Source organism: Kryptolebias marmoratus, linkage group LG21 (assembly GCF_001649575.2).
Source record: "Kryptolebias marmoratus isolate JLee-2015 linkage group LG21, ASM164957v2, whole genome shotgun sequence".
Taxonomy (NCBI): Eukaryota; Metazoa; Chordata; class Actinopteri; order Cyprinodontiformes; family Rivulidae; genus Kryptolebias; species Kryptolebias marmoratus.
Genome location: NC_051450.1, coordinates 20449766 through 20466478, shown reverse-complemented (window position 1 = coordinate 20466478; position 16713 = coordinate 20449766).

Below are 16713 nucleotides of genomic sequence, written 5' to 3'. Positions count from 1 at the left end.
CGATTAAGCATTTTTTTTCATCTTCAGCTTCCATAATGTGCTCAGATTGTTTTCCCTCAGCATATGGGGTGACAGTTTATCTCAATACAGCTGTTCATCTGGCTTGACTTCTTTTTTATTTTTTTCATTGCTCATTTCAAAATATAATACTGTGGCTTCTTCAGACTGCAGCAATCGATTGCTCTGCTGTTTGTTGTTTGCTCACAAGGTCAAAGAAAACACAAGAGATTTTTTTCTTCATTGCTCAAACATAATTTATCACTGTAAAGATTTTCCCTAAATAGATATAGATGTGACTTACAGCAGAAAATGCACATTTTTTGAGTCATAGTGATTGATATCAAAGCTACAGACAGTCTAAAAGGGTGAAAAGCTACTTTTATTTAACTATCAAATGATTGATTAAAACAAATGTTTATTTGGCTTGGACCTCCTTCCCTCTCTTTTATGGACTTGTCAAAATATTTCATCCTGTATTTAAAGGCAAAAAGAAAGATGAGGCTATTAATAACATCGCCCATAAAGGAAAGAATACATAAGCCTTGAAGGCTACTTTATTATTCACATGTAGATTAGTCAAACATCACTATGGCTCCACCATGGCACTGGAAACCTATTTCTTGGATGTAAGCTCTGAAGTCTCACATTATCAGTTTCACTCTGTTAGTTTGTGCTAAAATTTTGAAAATCTTTTTTTTAAACAGGATAGGTCAAATTTTCAGTTTTGTGTACATCTTGCAATGCCAAGGTCGGTGGTGACGGAGGCGAATCCAGAAAGCAGACTCATAACGAATACTAAAAGGAAACCAAATTTTTATTAATCCAAAAAACAAAAGCTGACGAGGCAGCAAAACAAAACATATACTAAATCCAAATATACGGAGGGAGCGGACGAAACAAGACTCCAGAAACACAAATCAGGAAACACGGAACGAGGACAAAAGAACAATGATCCAACGGAGTAGTGGGAAAATAGACCGGGTTTTAAACACAGAGGATAATGGGGTAAGTGGGCGCAGGTGAATGATCATAATTACTGGCAGGTGGAGATGGGCGTGGCAGGTAAACAGATGACAAAACTGAGGAGAGGTAGATGAGAACAAACACAGACACGAGAGACAAAGACAGAAAGCACAAGAACCAAACTAACAAGATAACTGAATAGAATAAACAATAAACTCCAACTGAAACATGAAGACAACAAACTAAGAACAAAAACCCAAATCCTGACATGCACAGCAAATAGACTGTTGGCACAACACAATTCAAAATAAGTAATTTTATGAAACACACAAAAAAAGCTGCAACTCAGCCAATTTTACAGATATTGAGGTCATGTTTGGTGTGGTAGTAGCTGGAAGTCATCCCAGACACATAATCTTAGCGCCACACATACATCTTTGCCTAAAACTTTGACATTACCTGTCAAAATCCACACTGTCTGTCAGCAAACGTTCTCATGAACCGTTGGATGGAATTCAGTGAAACTCTCAGAAAGTAATCATTAACACCATTTGGAGTCAATCTAATTTAAGATGGACGCCACAGGTAATCGACCTTAGCCAACACAAAAATGAGTATGTGTTATATGTATACAGTTTTTAGAGTTTGTTTGTCTTACTTTCTCTTTCATCTCAAAGTTTAGAAAAGATGTGGATCGGCACATCACCGTTCTGCACAACGTTCCTTTCAGTAATGTCACATCTTGAGGAGTGAAACTGTCCTCACGCCAAACGATTGTGTTCAGAAAGGAGCTCATCAAAGGATCTCGTGCTTCTACAGTTAAAATTGTGCAGAGAAGTGGAATGATTGTTAAAAAGGGCAAAGCAAAGAGTGATTAAAAGTGGGCCTAGGGTCATCATTAGGACATGATTTCAGAGAAACTGAGAGAAAGGAAGAAGTGTTTGAGAAACGTCTTCCTGACCAACAAGAGACGTCTCACATGCCACTGCCTCCCCATGACAAGGCTTTATTACGTGCTTTCTGACAGACAGTGAGTCCGTCTCGATGAGCACGCTGATTAAAAGTTCAGGCATGAAACGCTTCAGGAAATTAGACAATTGTTGGAATTAAACTTTATGCTATGAACACATTTACTTTCTTTGCCATTTATTCTGAGACGCAGTGATGTCATTGTGCAATGAAGGTCTTCTGATCTGCTTTAAAGAGCAAGAGGCCACAGGCAGCGCTGTGTCAGTGGCTCAAAGGTCAGGTATGAACATCTAATGATACAGATTATAGTCTGGACAGAGTGGGTTAACTGGAAGATCACTGTGATGACACACTAGATGAAGAAATATAGAACAGTATGACAGATTTTTACGGTGTTTAAAGTTTTATAAGGTGCACACATTTGTATTTGAGTCTGAAAAAAAACTTTGACAACGTGACAAAGTCAACTGAATTTAGTTGCCGATCAGCTTAATTCTCTCTTAGCTTTGCTCACTGACGTTTTCTGCCAAATAAACACCAACAATTGATTAATCAAGAAATATTTTATTGAGCTGCAAAGTCAGAGACTTCCCAAAAATGACGTTTTGTCAAACCTGCAGATATTTCAAAAGATCTTTGCTGAATTGGATTAATATATCCTGCATGTTGTAGAGTTCTCAACATCAAAAACCTAAACTTTATCTGCAATCAGAAATTTGCATAAAAAACATAGGAAGAGTTTATTTTTCTAAAAAAACAAAGTTAGTAAACAAAGTCTCAACAAATGTCATAGATTGGTAACAAAATAAATTTAAAGTTTCTGTGTAATTGGGAAAAAAGTAAGAAGTTAAGTTAAAAAACCTTTGCAAAGATAATTAAAGAGATAAATGTAGCTAAAACGTTGGCTTTCAAGTATAAATCCTGTCGGGGTAAACATACCAGGAAAAAGTCCTGGTTTTACCAGCAGCTGATTGTTGATCTCTGAGGTCACTAGCTAACCAATACTTTAGTTTAAATGTCTTGGGGAATGTTTGAAATGTAAATGTCCATTGACCAACTCCATTCAGCTTGTCTTCGGTGGACATGCAACACCGAGCCTGAAGGCAGCAGCAAACTCATTGGACTATTCATAGACTCTGTGTCCTCTGCTTCTTGCCTTTTAAGTTTTTAAAGGGTATAATGTTCACTCTGTGAGTTTAACCTAGATCTCTTTTGAACTTTTAATGATCTATTTCCTACAGTTAATGATTCAACACTCAGTTTACTACTGTGCCAATGCACTGATTAACACACAGGCAAAGCAAGGGCACATTTAGATTAAAAAAGTTTAACGAGGTGAAACTGTATTTATGAATGTTTTCATCATAATGGATTCTGTGGGTGTTGAATATTCCAACGTTTATGTCTATGTACATTTATTTCTTTTTCAAATTATGTCAGCAGCAGACTACACACTGCATGCATCAGTGAGAGCAGCAGAAACTGAGTTACCTTCTGTTGAGAAATGTCCAGTTTAATACCTCATAGATGTCACTAAAGAGATAAAAAAATTATAAAATTATAATGAACTAATGCACTTGGGCTGATTATTTGAATCATTACAGTAAATAGGATTTTTTTTTAAGAGCATTAAAATATAAGCCTAACTTTCTCTTGTTGTAGCTGTACATCTAAAGATTTCTTTATGAAAGTTTTATTAAAATCTCTCCAGTGGTTGATTAGATATTTTGCTAATGAACAGTCAAACAAACATACCCTTTTGACAGCAGGCGGTTAATACGGCATTGAAGTAGGAGCATTATTTTGATAATAATTTCATAATAATTTAGCTTTATGTCTCTAATATACATCATTCACTATCAGTGTGTCAACTAACTGAGAGAAAGTTGTCATGAATTCAAATATTTTTGAGTTTGGTTTTGGCTTTGGTTCTTTGGTTTTCTGTTTTCAAAGGTTATGCTTTCTTGTTTTTGTTTGAGTTTCATTTTATTTTGTTATTTATTTATTTTGGTCCTTGTGTCTTTGTTTCTTGTCATCATTCACTTCTCCTCTGTTTATCTCGTCTTCCTACTACGTGCATCTTCACCTGTTCCTAATTGTAATCACTCACCTGTGTCCACTTCCCCTAATTACCCTCAGCTTTAAAACCTGCTCACTTTCTCCTCACTCTGGTTCATTGTTGCTTGTCGCTCATGCCCACTGCTTATTTCCTTGCTTGCCTTTTATTACCAGACTCTGAATTTCTGTTATTATTTGTATTTTTGCTGCCACATCAGCTTTTGTTTTCGTTTCTCTTATTTTTTAAAAGAAATTTTCGTTTTATATTGAGTCTGTGTTCTGGGTTCATCTCGTTCTCCACCATTCATGATAAAAGTGATCATAAACAAAATGATACAAGCTAACATTTTTCTCATTTATTGCATTATTCAGTGTTACTTGAGCTCCACAGTTCCCACTGAGTCCTGAAGTCACCTCAGTTAAACACAGCTGCTGTCAGAGTTGGAGGGCCAAATTTATGATAACAAACTATTGTGCCAATATTTAACTAATAAAATAATTCATCAAAATGTCTCCTATTTTTGTTGTAAATACAAATGAAGGAAGGTCACACCCCATCAATCAGCTGTTTGAAATCCACCGTCACTTGGCCTGTTCAGAGGAATGTATCACTCTGTTAGTTCCTTTCAATAAGATTAACTTTAATGCTCTTTAAACATTTTTTTCTTTTTTTTTACCAGCCAAGCACTCATTCATAACACGGAAAAAAAAAGAAAACGAAGCTCTGAGAGATTCTGTCCTGACATATGAAAGTGAAACGCAAAGTACATTTCAGTAAATCCTCCTGGCACACAAACACAGTCTGTAATCTCCCTCAACAGAAATTATGACACATAATTTGTTTGCATCAGGTTTTAGGGACTCAGAGTCACAACGCAGTGTTGGATTTAATAATGCAGTCTCTAAACCAGATAATCCTTGGACGTTGTTGGTTTGCTGTGAGATGAACAGCATTGATAGTTATTGAACTTTGTTTAACCGGAGATGAAAGCACAGAAAAGGCAGGAGGCAGAGCTGAAACTGTTCAGGTATGTTGTCAGACTGGCTCAGGCATTCATGTCCGTTTGCTTCCTGGTTTGCTGTTTCACACTTTAGCTCAGATTTTCAATGACAACTTAAAAAAAAATGTTATGTAACTATTTTTTTTTTTTGTAGTTGTGCCTCTTTGTTGACTTTATTTAAAAAAATGTTACATGAGAAGACATGATGAATGCACACTATCAGTGGTTAAAAGACGGTAATAAAGTGGTTTACAGTTTTATAGGTTGGCGGGAGATTGTGTAATTGTCCATGTCTCTGTTTGTGTGCTTTTTATTTTGTTAGCAAAATATATTGTGAACTAATGAACAGATTGTAATAAAACTCAAAAAGCAATCATTGGATGTAACTCTGCATCTGATTGAATTTTGAAGTAACTTTGATTCATCTCTCATGTACGCCACCACAGCTAATTGACCTTAGAAAATACAAATAAAGTCAGTTATTTTACAGATATTCAGCTAAAATTCGGTGTGGTAGTTGGACTGGGAAAGATTTCTGTTTAAAACTGAACTATGAACAATAAGAGACTGAAGTCAACAGTTGCCTGTCTGTTAGCAAAATATCTCAAGAAACATTGAACTGATTTAGAAAGTAATATACAACTGAATAAGTTTTGGAGTAAAGTAATTAGCGAACACACAAATGACTCTAGCTCAGTCAGTTTGACAGATTCTGAGCTACAGTTTGCTATGCTAGTTGCTGATAGTCATGTCCGATACTCTGAGCTAACAGATTGTGCAAGATTTTTTTGAAAACGTTGGTATGCAAGGCTGTGGGTGTTATGTATTCTTCAAGGAATGCTGGTTTCATTTGGAAGGATTTTTATCTTGTAATTTAAATTTATATTGACTGAAATCGCCTAAACTTCAAAAGCCACTTCAAATGAGCAACACAGAGGTTCCTTTGCAGCCTAATCCTTAACATATGGCATTCAACCAAGATCTTTCTCTTGGATTTTTTTTGTCATTGCGAACTGTTTTTCTCAGTAAATTAAAATTTGCAACTAAAAACAACACTGTCAAAGCTAAGGGCAGTCCCAGCACCGATCTCTCTCATTAGCAAACGTTAGACATGGACCTGTGTGGCACAAATCTAAGAGCTCAATATCTCTAAGCACATGAAGTTATAAAGAAGACAGAAGCAAGCATCCTCTCTTGTATAAAAGTCATATATCGCTTGCAGGCACTAAAACACAAAAGAAGTTGAGTCGAGAACATATTATGAAACAAGATTGGAGAGTGGCAAATTGGTAATTAGCCTCTACGTTGCAAATGAGCATTACAGTCTTGCTTATGACTTTCCTCTCTGGTCCCCAAAGCCTCTTCTATTAATTTAGCTCTGAGGGGCCATCCATAAACAGGCTGAATAAGCTGTTAGCCTAAATGACGAGTGCAAATGAAGGGCTGGCTAAATATGCTGAAGGTAACACAGATAACGAAACATCCAATACACAAATTACAGCGAGCAGAGGGAAGAAGCTATAGGAGGATATTCACTGTGTAACTTCATAGAAAATGTCTTGTAAAAGACTTTTAATTGTTTACTTTGTTTCTGTAAATGTGAATATAATAAAATAAATGTTCATACAAAAGAATATGTTGTTTTAAAGGCTATCTAGGACTACTGGTTAAAACTTTAAGATATTATAATTAAAATGTTGGAAAAAGCTGCTTTATTTCTCCATTTTTTGGGGGATGTAGGAGGAGGGTGAAGTGCAAAGAACCTTACAAATGTAAATCTTTTTCCCATAGAAATATTTCATTTTCACAACCGTTACAATGCCTAGTTTAATGTATTTAAATATATTGCATTAATGATTATTGTTGATCTTCTACAACAAGCGCATATCCATCAAATGTGTTTCTGTTGGAGGGTGTTATGAGTGTGTGTGTGGTTTGTATGACCCTATACACTCAAATGAATATCATAAAGCCAAATATATGCAGTGTATCACACATTAGGAGTTAATGTTGTTTATTTGAATATGAACATAAAAATATGATATATATTTTGGGCAAACAATTTATATAAAGCTGCAATCATAACCTCATCCTAATCTGCTCACTTTAGCTGTAAAATTTTGAACACAGATATACATGAACAATGTTGATTTATGTACCAGATTTGCTAAACTTGGAATTTAAACAATTTTAGCACTAAGGACATTGGGTTTTATTCATCTTTTATTAATTCTATAACTATATGTAACCCCAATTCCAAAAAAAAAGTTGTGAATTGCTGTAAAATGGAAAAAAAATAAAATAAACTTGTCATGAATTCAGGTGTTTTTGTTTTGGATTTGTTTTCTGGGGTTCTGTTTTCTTTTCTCTTTCCTTTTTATGTTTGGGTTTATTGTTTCTTGTCATACTCCACTTGTCTCCAGTCAGCTCTCGTCTTCCTGCCACGCTCATCTCCACCTGCCCGCAATTGTAATCACTCACCTGTGCCCACTTCTCATAATCATCCTCAGTTTTAAAACCTGGTCACTTTCTCCACTTCCCCGTTGGTTCATTGTCTCTGGTATGTCTCTTGTCTTCTAGTTCCCTTGCTTTGCCTCGCCTCGCCTATTTGTTGTGTTTATATTTTGGATTTTTGCTGCCACGTCAGCCTTTGCTTTTTGGTTATCTTTTATTTTAATAAATTAGTAGACACACAGAGTTTAAATTCTGTGAATTGTTTCAGGCGTATGAATATTGTTTTATAATGTCAACTTAACATACAACCTCTAAAGATGTCTAAATTGTAAATAGATGTTGTATAATCAATCTTACAATCTAAAATGTATTCTTAATTGCAAAACAATGATCATTTTTATGAAAGAAATGTTCTTGTACTTGACAGTAAACTGATAAACTCATTTTTTTCTGTACCTACCTTCTTGGCACAGTATAGCCGCCTGATATGACATCATTTGTCACGTATGGTGCTCTGTGCCCCCAGCTCTAATTGAAATTGTTTCAAACTCTTGGAAGTCTTCTTTCCCTTATGAGGTCACCATCCTGCCTCCAAATTCATTCAGCCCTCTGGTCGTCTTGCACAAGAACAAGTACAGCCCATTACTACCAAATGAAAAGGAAGTGAGACAGAAACTTCCAAATTAATTTACAGTAGAACACACCTCACAGGTAACTAACTCCAGCTTAATGTCATTAGTACAGAAACCATAAATGGCTGTAATTGAGAAAAGGCCTACAGCATACAAGGATAACAAATGGCCAGTTAATGAAAGCAGTGAAGCTCTTAACTATTCAGATTGATGTGAGGAGGAGAGATGTCTAACTTCTTTGACATGGCAAATACAGTACACCTCCATGTGGATCACTGCCGCCCAGTGCTCGCCCTCCCGTAGGCACGGCACTTATTTTCAGATGAGCCAGCCATTAGCTCTAAGTGGTCTTTACCCCCAAATTCTGCCATTTTACAAATTAGCCAATTTTCAACATTAGATGTTAGCCAGTGGCTCGGGTCAAAAGGTCAGCTGTGGTAAATATGAGGTGCAAGCCTGCAGTGAAGCGGACTATTAAGAGCTCCTTAAAGTGAATTCAACACATCTTAGCAAATTAAAGGTGTTGGCTATTAAAAATCAGAGAAATGTCATTATTTAGAATGCTGAGGGTATTTTACTGTAACATCTCTGTGCTCTGTTTTGGCATCAGCTATCAGATCAGAAGCCTTTCTGTCCCTGCTGTGGCCTACATTGTGGCCTAAATGGCTTCTCCTCAGTTTAATGCAACAGACAAAACAGCATTAGACGTTTGCTCTGCATCCGTAGTGAGCAGAAAGGCTTGTCAGCCCTGTAAAATAGACTGGAAATAGGGAGAGGAAGAAAAAAGAGAGCGAGAGCACTCTTGCATCCACTGCTCTTCCACTCCATCGAGTTTGCACCGGGGCAGACGGACATATGGGTGATGCTACATTCTTTAAAGGGAGTGAAGCAAATTCCTGACCCACCCTTCCCACCCCCCGTTTCAGTCTCCCGCCTCATCGCTTGCAAATTGCCCATCCGAATGTCAGCCCTCCTCTTTATCAAACACTGTCTGCCAATCCGTGGGACAATGACAAGAAAAAGGCCAGAAATGCTGCTTGTATTAGCAGTCAGCGCTTTGAACATGGGGTCACACACTCAGACACATGGTCAGAAAATCAATATAGCTTTGCATGGACCTGACCCACATACAGAGAGGCCACTGGCTGCCCTGCCAAGGCTGATTCATTATTATGAAACCATGTATTGGGGAAATGTGTCCCTAAATATGGATATTTTGTTGTTGTTTTTTTTTATTTATGAGCAAGCACAAGAGAAAACATGCCTGCATACAGTGAGTGCTCATTTATACAGGAAGGACATGTACATTGTTTGTTTGTTTTTGTGTGTTTATGTATGTGTGTATTTTAAAGTCAGAATACTGGGGCAGAGTGGGTGTTGAGTTCACACAAGCCCTTCCTGCTGCCTGACTTCACTGTCACTGATTGCAAGCGACGCAGAGCTAATAAAAGAGCAAAGCTCACTGTCAGCAGTGATTAGGCGGGCTTCACAGACAAGACAAAGAGAGGTGTGAGCACAGCGGCATTAGATACGGTCATTAAACAACTTGAGCCGAGGTTTTCAGACTAACCTGTTCTATTAAAGAGGAGGAGGGCAGAACAGTGTAGGACTGTTTGCTATCATAAGACATGTATATAATAAATATAGCATCAAATAAAATAGTACAAATGATGATTTTTATCATTTGATCAGGAGCTGCAGTAAAGATTTCAGTTGTGTGGGTGTTTCTGGCTGAAGTTCTCCGTTTCCTTTTTTTTTTCATACTCCCATGCTTGCAGTTTGTTTCCTGCTTGTTTAGCTGGCTACCTGTAGATCCACTGACAAGCAGGTAGGACATTTCTTCTCTTTGGCTCAGTGGCTTTGTAGAAAGTTGCCAGAGAACATGAAAGCCTAAAAATTAGTTTGTGGATGACAACAAATAGGCATAGCAGGAAAAAAGATAATTGTTTGGCTAAAGCAAAATAATTTAGGGGGGTAAACAGTAACAACACATGAACATATAATTATATATATATATATATATATATATATATATATATATATATATATATATATATATATATATATATATAATGGTATCTTTGCTTTATTTCAGCAATGAAAATCTGTTTTATTGTGAAAGGCATTTTTGACAAATCACCCACATGCCAAAGTCTTGTTTCGTATTTTTACCACCTGAAGGCAAAGGTGGAGCGATAATGTTTTTGTCAATGTCTGTTCATGTTTGTTTGTACTGTCAGCAAAATGTCTCGTGAATCACTGAATTAAATTTAATTAAAACTTTCAGGAAGTGATCATTAGGCTGACATTTCCAACCAATTAACTTTTGGAGTCAACTCAGGTGAAAATGGATACCACAGATAAGTGACCTCAGAAAACACAAAAAATGACTATAACCTAGCTAATTTATATATGTTGAGCTCAAATCAGTTATTATGTCATCCCCTAATAAAAACACACAAAAAAAGAATTGACTTTTGTCAGATTAAATGACTTTTTTTTTTTTTTTCAGCACCTAAAAAGGTAAAATAGGAAGTCGTAATAAATGGATGAAGAGAGGCTGCAGTGGACGGATGGACGTAATTAAAGGTGACCTGAAAGCCCAGACAGGAGGCAGTAAAAACAGCAGTTAGAAGAGCATGTGTGACTTAGAAAAACATGTACAAGGTTTGTAGATGAACATCTTTCATCAGTGAGTGATGTACAATTACTGAAAATAATCCTGGTACACATTTTCTGCAACAATTTGACCTACTTTAAACTCTTTAAGGAAAGCTACTAATGCTGGAAAAATGAATTAAGGTCATTCAAATAACTTGTACTACATTTTAAAGACTGCATATGAATAAACTGGCATTAAATGTTAGCATTTTTCTTGCCCCGCAAGCAATTTTGTTCCATTAAAATAAAATAAATGCATACTTCTAAAATTTAGATTGATCTATTCTGCTGCTAGATTCAGATACAGATGTAAAATTTATTTTTAATTTTGATCAAAGATTAACAAAAAGCCCTGCACAGAGACGTTGTGAAATCTTTGTGCTGCATGCATAAAAAATCAGAGGTTTTACTCTCTTCTGAGTAACTATGAATTTCAAGTTGTTTTTATTCCCTTTTCCTTTTCAATTGACTAGCATACCCTGACATAGCTGTTCTTTAGTTATTTATTTGTTTTTTTTTTTAATTATAGATTTATTTTTGCCTCCCACAAACTGCACTTGTATGCAGATGAGGCCATACAAACGAAATCCCTCACAAAACACATTGCAAAATGCACCTGCTTTGGCTGCAAACAAACTTACAAACACACACTCTCTGTCTTAAATAAAAACAAAACACACAGTTGTGACTCAGAAGAACAGACATGCTCACACACGCACAAACCCAAAGCATGTTTTTTTTTTCAGCTCGTCAGAAATGATTGCCAAGTATAGCAGGGATATCCCACAAGCCCTGTAGCCAAGAGACTGATGCTGCTAACTGAATAGAAACTTTCTGTGTGAGTGTTTGTGTGTGGATGCAGCTAAAAACCAAGACAGGAATAGATTTGTGTGCATGGTTTTTAAAGCTACATCAGACTTTTGCACCGTGTCTGATTTTCGTACATGATTGTGTGCTGAATTATTCCTCTGTGCTCTAGTTTTGCAGATTTTTCTCTTGTGTTGTATTCAGTGGTTGGAAATTAATGTGCTGTGGGTGTGGGTCATGTCTGTCCCTGCCATTAACCTCCTTTTGAAGGTCTTATTGCTCCCCTTTTCCTCTGCAGGTCACCCTCCCTGTGAAAGGGTTGGAAGTCTGCCCCCTGAGTCCGGCCTCCCTGAAAGTCCCCACCAACAAGCTCTGAAGGAGGAGTCTGACTTTTGCTTTATTACTATCAATGTGACAAAGATGGAAACATGGCTGCAAACTATTGTTTTGTGCTTTGTTAAAACAAGACTGTGGGATGGGAGAACCATTTTTTCCCCACTTAAGACAAACGTCTCAACATTTATCAATTCTCCAGCAGCTGAGGAGAGTCCTGAGTTCCCTGAATGATAAATTGTCCGAATGTGTAAAGCAGTAAATCTTCTCACACAGAGTTTATTAAAAGCAAAAGTTCTTGTTGCTTTTCTTCCTCTGCCTGTGTTTCTTATAGCGTTGGTCCTGCCTTTTTAATTGAACTTCAACTGTTTCACATGGTGCTGTCAGTGTGCACAGTTTGCACAATCTGGACTGCATGTGGAACTGGAAGTGTGTGTGTGTGGGTGTGTGTGTGTGTGTGTGTGTGTGTGGTGGGGTCAGCTGGGGCTGTAACCCCTTCTTGTGGTGTCTGAAGAAAATTGTAACTTGAGTCAAAGGTAACTTTACACAAACCACAGCAAAGAAAATAACATTTCTCGTAAATGGAGATGCTAACATATTAGGGTTTTAAATGGTCGTCATATTTCACTGATCCTTTCACCATCTACACACCTGGAAGAGCACTACAAATCAGTTCAGCTAAGTGTTCCTAGATACAGATTAAAAAATAAAGATGACCGGGCTTTTACAGCGACCACTTCAAACTTGTGAAACAATTTCCTTTTCAACATGAGCAGATCTCAGACTGCAGACACGTGAAAATCCCTGATTAAGATCCATCTTTTTAATCTGGCTTTTGATTTAAACGGAGCATAAATTTTTAACTTTGATGGACTTGCTGCCTGTCCAGGGTGTACTCCACCTCTTGCACAATGATGGCTGAAATGATGACAGTGTCTAGGATTGTTTATGATGCATTTATTGATTTTGCCATGTGGCAGCCATTAGGGCAGATAATTACTGTATAGTATGTTATTTAGTTTCACTGTTGTGTTACAGGCGGCATGACAGTGCAGTGGTGAGACCTGTTGCCTCCCAGTGAGAAGGTTGTGAGATCACCTCCTGGCCCGGGGCCTTTCTGGGTGGGGTTTGCATGTTCTCCCCCTGTACTAGTGGGTTTTCATTTGTGTAGTCTGGTCATGTTAGGTTATTTGGTCACTCTAAACCAGGGGTGTCAAACTCCAGGCCTCGAGGCCCGCTGTCCTGGAGGTTTTAGGTGTTTCTGCTCCAATGCACCTGATTCAAATGGTTTAATCACCTCCTCACCAAATCATCAAGTTCTCCAGAAGCATGGCAACAAGTCATCCATTTAAACCAGGTGTTTTAAAGCAAGAACATCTAAAGCATGCAGGAGAGCGGCCCCCGAGGAATGGAGTTTGACACCCCTGCTTTAAACTGCTCCTAGGTGTGGGTGAGAGTGTGAATGGTTGTTTATCTCTGTGGAGATATTTTTGTACTAGCATTTATCTTACATATTATACCCCCCACTTTAAGAATATTCAACAGATTCTTAAAAATGCACATTTCTGCTCCGTTACTGGTAGCTAGTTCAATCATGAGAGAACCACTCTTTTATGTGTCTAGGAAACAGAAAATGTGTTGAGGCTAGATTGAAATGTAAGATTTATGCACAGTAAATGTGTACGTTAGTGTGTGAGAAAATTAGACTGAAAGTGAGCCAGAGAGAAAATATGATCAAGGAAAAAGAAAGCATAATTACTTTCTTTTTTTTTTATGCACCAGTAGTTATTCATATATGAATCTGATTTATCAAAGCTTGCAGGAAAAGACAGTGTGGGAATAAGAGATTAACTTATCAAACATTAGGAAATATGTAACTGAGCTGTCAACAATAAATGATCAACTACTTTAGATGGGAATACATTTGTACTTTTTCAGAACAGCCAAAAAAGAACTTTTTCTTTCATCTGTAAATTATTACCTTATAACTTTTCAAAGTCAAGTTCAGCAACCCAATGATCAATTTTTATATCTGGAGTCTAGCATTGACAAAATCTGGTCAATACATCACAATGCAACTGATGCGCTCCACATACACACACAAGCAGGCATAATTTACTCAGAATCTCTGAAACATTGCTAACATTCCCGTTTTTTCCCTTTTCCACATGCTCAGCAAATCAATACAATTATCTTTTGTTCTTGAGATGTTTTTTTTTTTCTTCTTTCCCCAATAAAAATCGAAATGTATTTTTATATGCCTAACACACAGCGGCAAAATGTTCAATGACAACACGGCATCTGGGGAATGAGGGGAATCTTCGTCCCAGCAAACAAATGCACGCATGTTATTTTCTGCTCCTGCAAGATCAGATATTTGGGGCAAGGTGTTCGCAGTTTCCTTGTGGGTCTCTCGGGGGAGTCATGTTTTGTGCTTCGTCTTCAGTCTGAGATAAATGAAAACCTTTTGACTTTCCCTCCAAGGAGAGAGTGTGAGCGGGGAGGAACTGTGAGCTATGCTGAGCAGAATGCACGATGCCTCCAACGACGAGAGAGAAAGGAGAAAAAAAAGAGAAGGGAAAACATTAATAAAACAATTTCAGCTCATTGTTATACAGTTCAGCTTTCTATTTTTATTTAGCGCTGAAGAACCTGCATGTCACTTGAGGTGCGAATGATTAGACATAGCAGCTCTTTCACCAGTGGCATATTGTTGCATGTTTTGCCATTACTCAATGTCACTTTTTTATGACATTCCATAATGTCACATATTTGCCTGTTGAAATAAGCATAATAGCAGATGCATATTGTCACTTTTTTTTCTTTCAGACTTGAAACTACGGTTTTTCATTCATATTATTGACTTTGCCAGCAATATTTCTTATAGCAATATAGGAAATATGTATATATTTGTGTTCAAATAACAAAATGGATTATTTTAGCACCAGGAGTTTTGATTTTATTCTGCATTTACAGCAGCCAAAAGTTTAGAAATATGTCAAAATGAATGTTTGTCTCTGTCTGAACTTTTCATCTTTCAATGATCCACCAACAGCCTTGATGTAATGGAACAAATAATTAGTATCAACTGGCCACTAAAACACGAGCGGTAAATTCTTAAATTCTTGTAGTAACTGGAACAATGGTGGTTCAAAGCTTGTGTTTGAGACACCTCTAAGGGGCTGTCCATACGGCAATGTTTTCTGTGAATACACAAAGCTTTTTTTTATTGTTTTAGCCTTGCATCTACATGAAAAGGGCATTTTAGGAGCCCCAAAACACAATTTTTCAAAAGTGTTCAAAAGCATTTTAAATTGCCATCTTTGAAAATGATGTCATAGCTCACCTGTAATCTAGCCTATGACTCAAAGGTATCCTCTCCTTCTTGATCTGTTTACATTTTGCAGCGATGCAGTGCCACATATAGGCCTGGCATAGTTATTACAGCATATTTGGTTGTTTCTGGTCTTGTAGTGTGGATGAGGACATTTCTGAAATCAGCTAAATAAACTGGAGAAATTTTGTTTTCATGTGAATAAGGCCTAAGTTGATTCTGTAAGGAAACCCACCAAAGTGATGACATTTTTAATGTTTCCTCCAAAAACAAAAATATAAATAGAAGTTGTGAATGTCACTGCAGTGTTTTTTTAAATTTTGTTAAATAGTGTAGCACAGATTATTTTGTTTACGCTGCAATCCAGTGTCTTAAAATCTAGTTTACAGACACTGTTGGTGCTGGAGAAGTCCCTTTTCAATGACTGGTAAATGTTGCGAAATGCTTTAATTATATCAACTCCATTGTATCATACTGCATTTCATTTTGTACATCAAAGTTTCTTGTGGTCATTCTTTGTCTTTGCTATTCAAATAAATAGTTCATATCAGACAAATTTAGAGCGCAAGATAATCTTACAAATATTTATATTACATTGTTTAACAGTCACACAATTAACTATTTCTTTTATCCATAGAATTAACTACATTTGCTCATTTGATGAAAAAGATTCTGACTATGGAGAATATTTCATGGCAGACTGAACCAAAATACCATGAAACCAACATGACTTTTAAAGAAAACTTGCAGTTATTGTTCAGGCAGGGTTCAGCATTAGTTTTGGTGAAGAGATATCCTCCAGAGCACTGCAAAATACAACCACAACTCTAGTTGGGCGTAAGTATTTACAAGCAAACACACAAAGGCATAAACACACTTTTATATACTGTTAGACTTGCTGCAGTGCTGCCGCTGTGTGCACTAAACCCCAAACAAGAATTATTAAGACAATCATACACTGTTCATCACTCGCAGTAAATGAAGACATTTCAAACTGTGGTAAAAAGGCAAAAGGCTAGGACATTTATTTTCTCCATTGCATAAAGGCTGAGAAATGAGAGGAATGAGCAACGGCCCCCTCCATCATCATCATCAAAGTCCCTAACCACATGTTGAGGAGAGAGAAATTGTTTAAACTTATTCAACTGGAGGTGTACGTTCAACTTAAGGCAGGGCAAAAACAGCATTAAAAAAGCTCAATGTTCCCCAGTAATCCAATCGCATCACACCAGTCCCTAAATCTTTGTCAAGGAAATGCAATTGTTATAATGCATTTATTGAAACTTGGGCAAGGTTTTATTTAATCTCGCCTTGCTCTAACAGCAGTGGCGGTAGATGAGAAAAACACACAATCTTTCATCACACCATCATCCTTGGGAAATCCAATTTATTGCTGTTGCTTTCGCCCCGGCGCACACCAAACGGGTGATTGCTACACAGTAAAGCTAAGAACATGTTGTAAACTGTGCTCATGTGTGTTGATTGTGTCTTTCCCCTCATG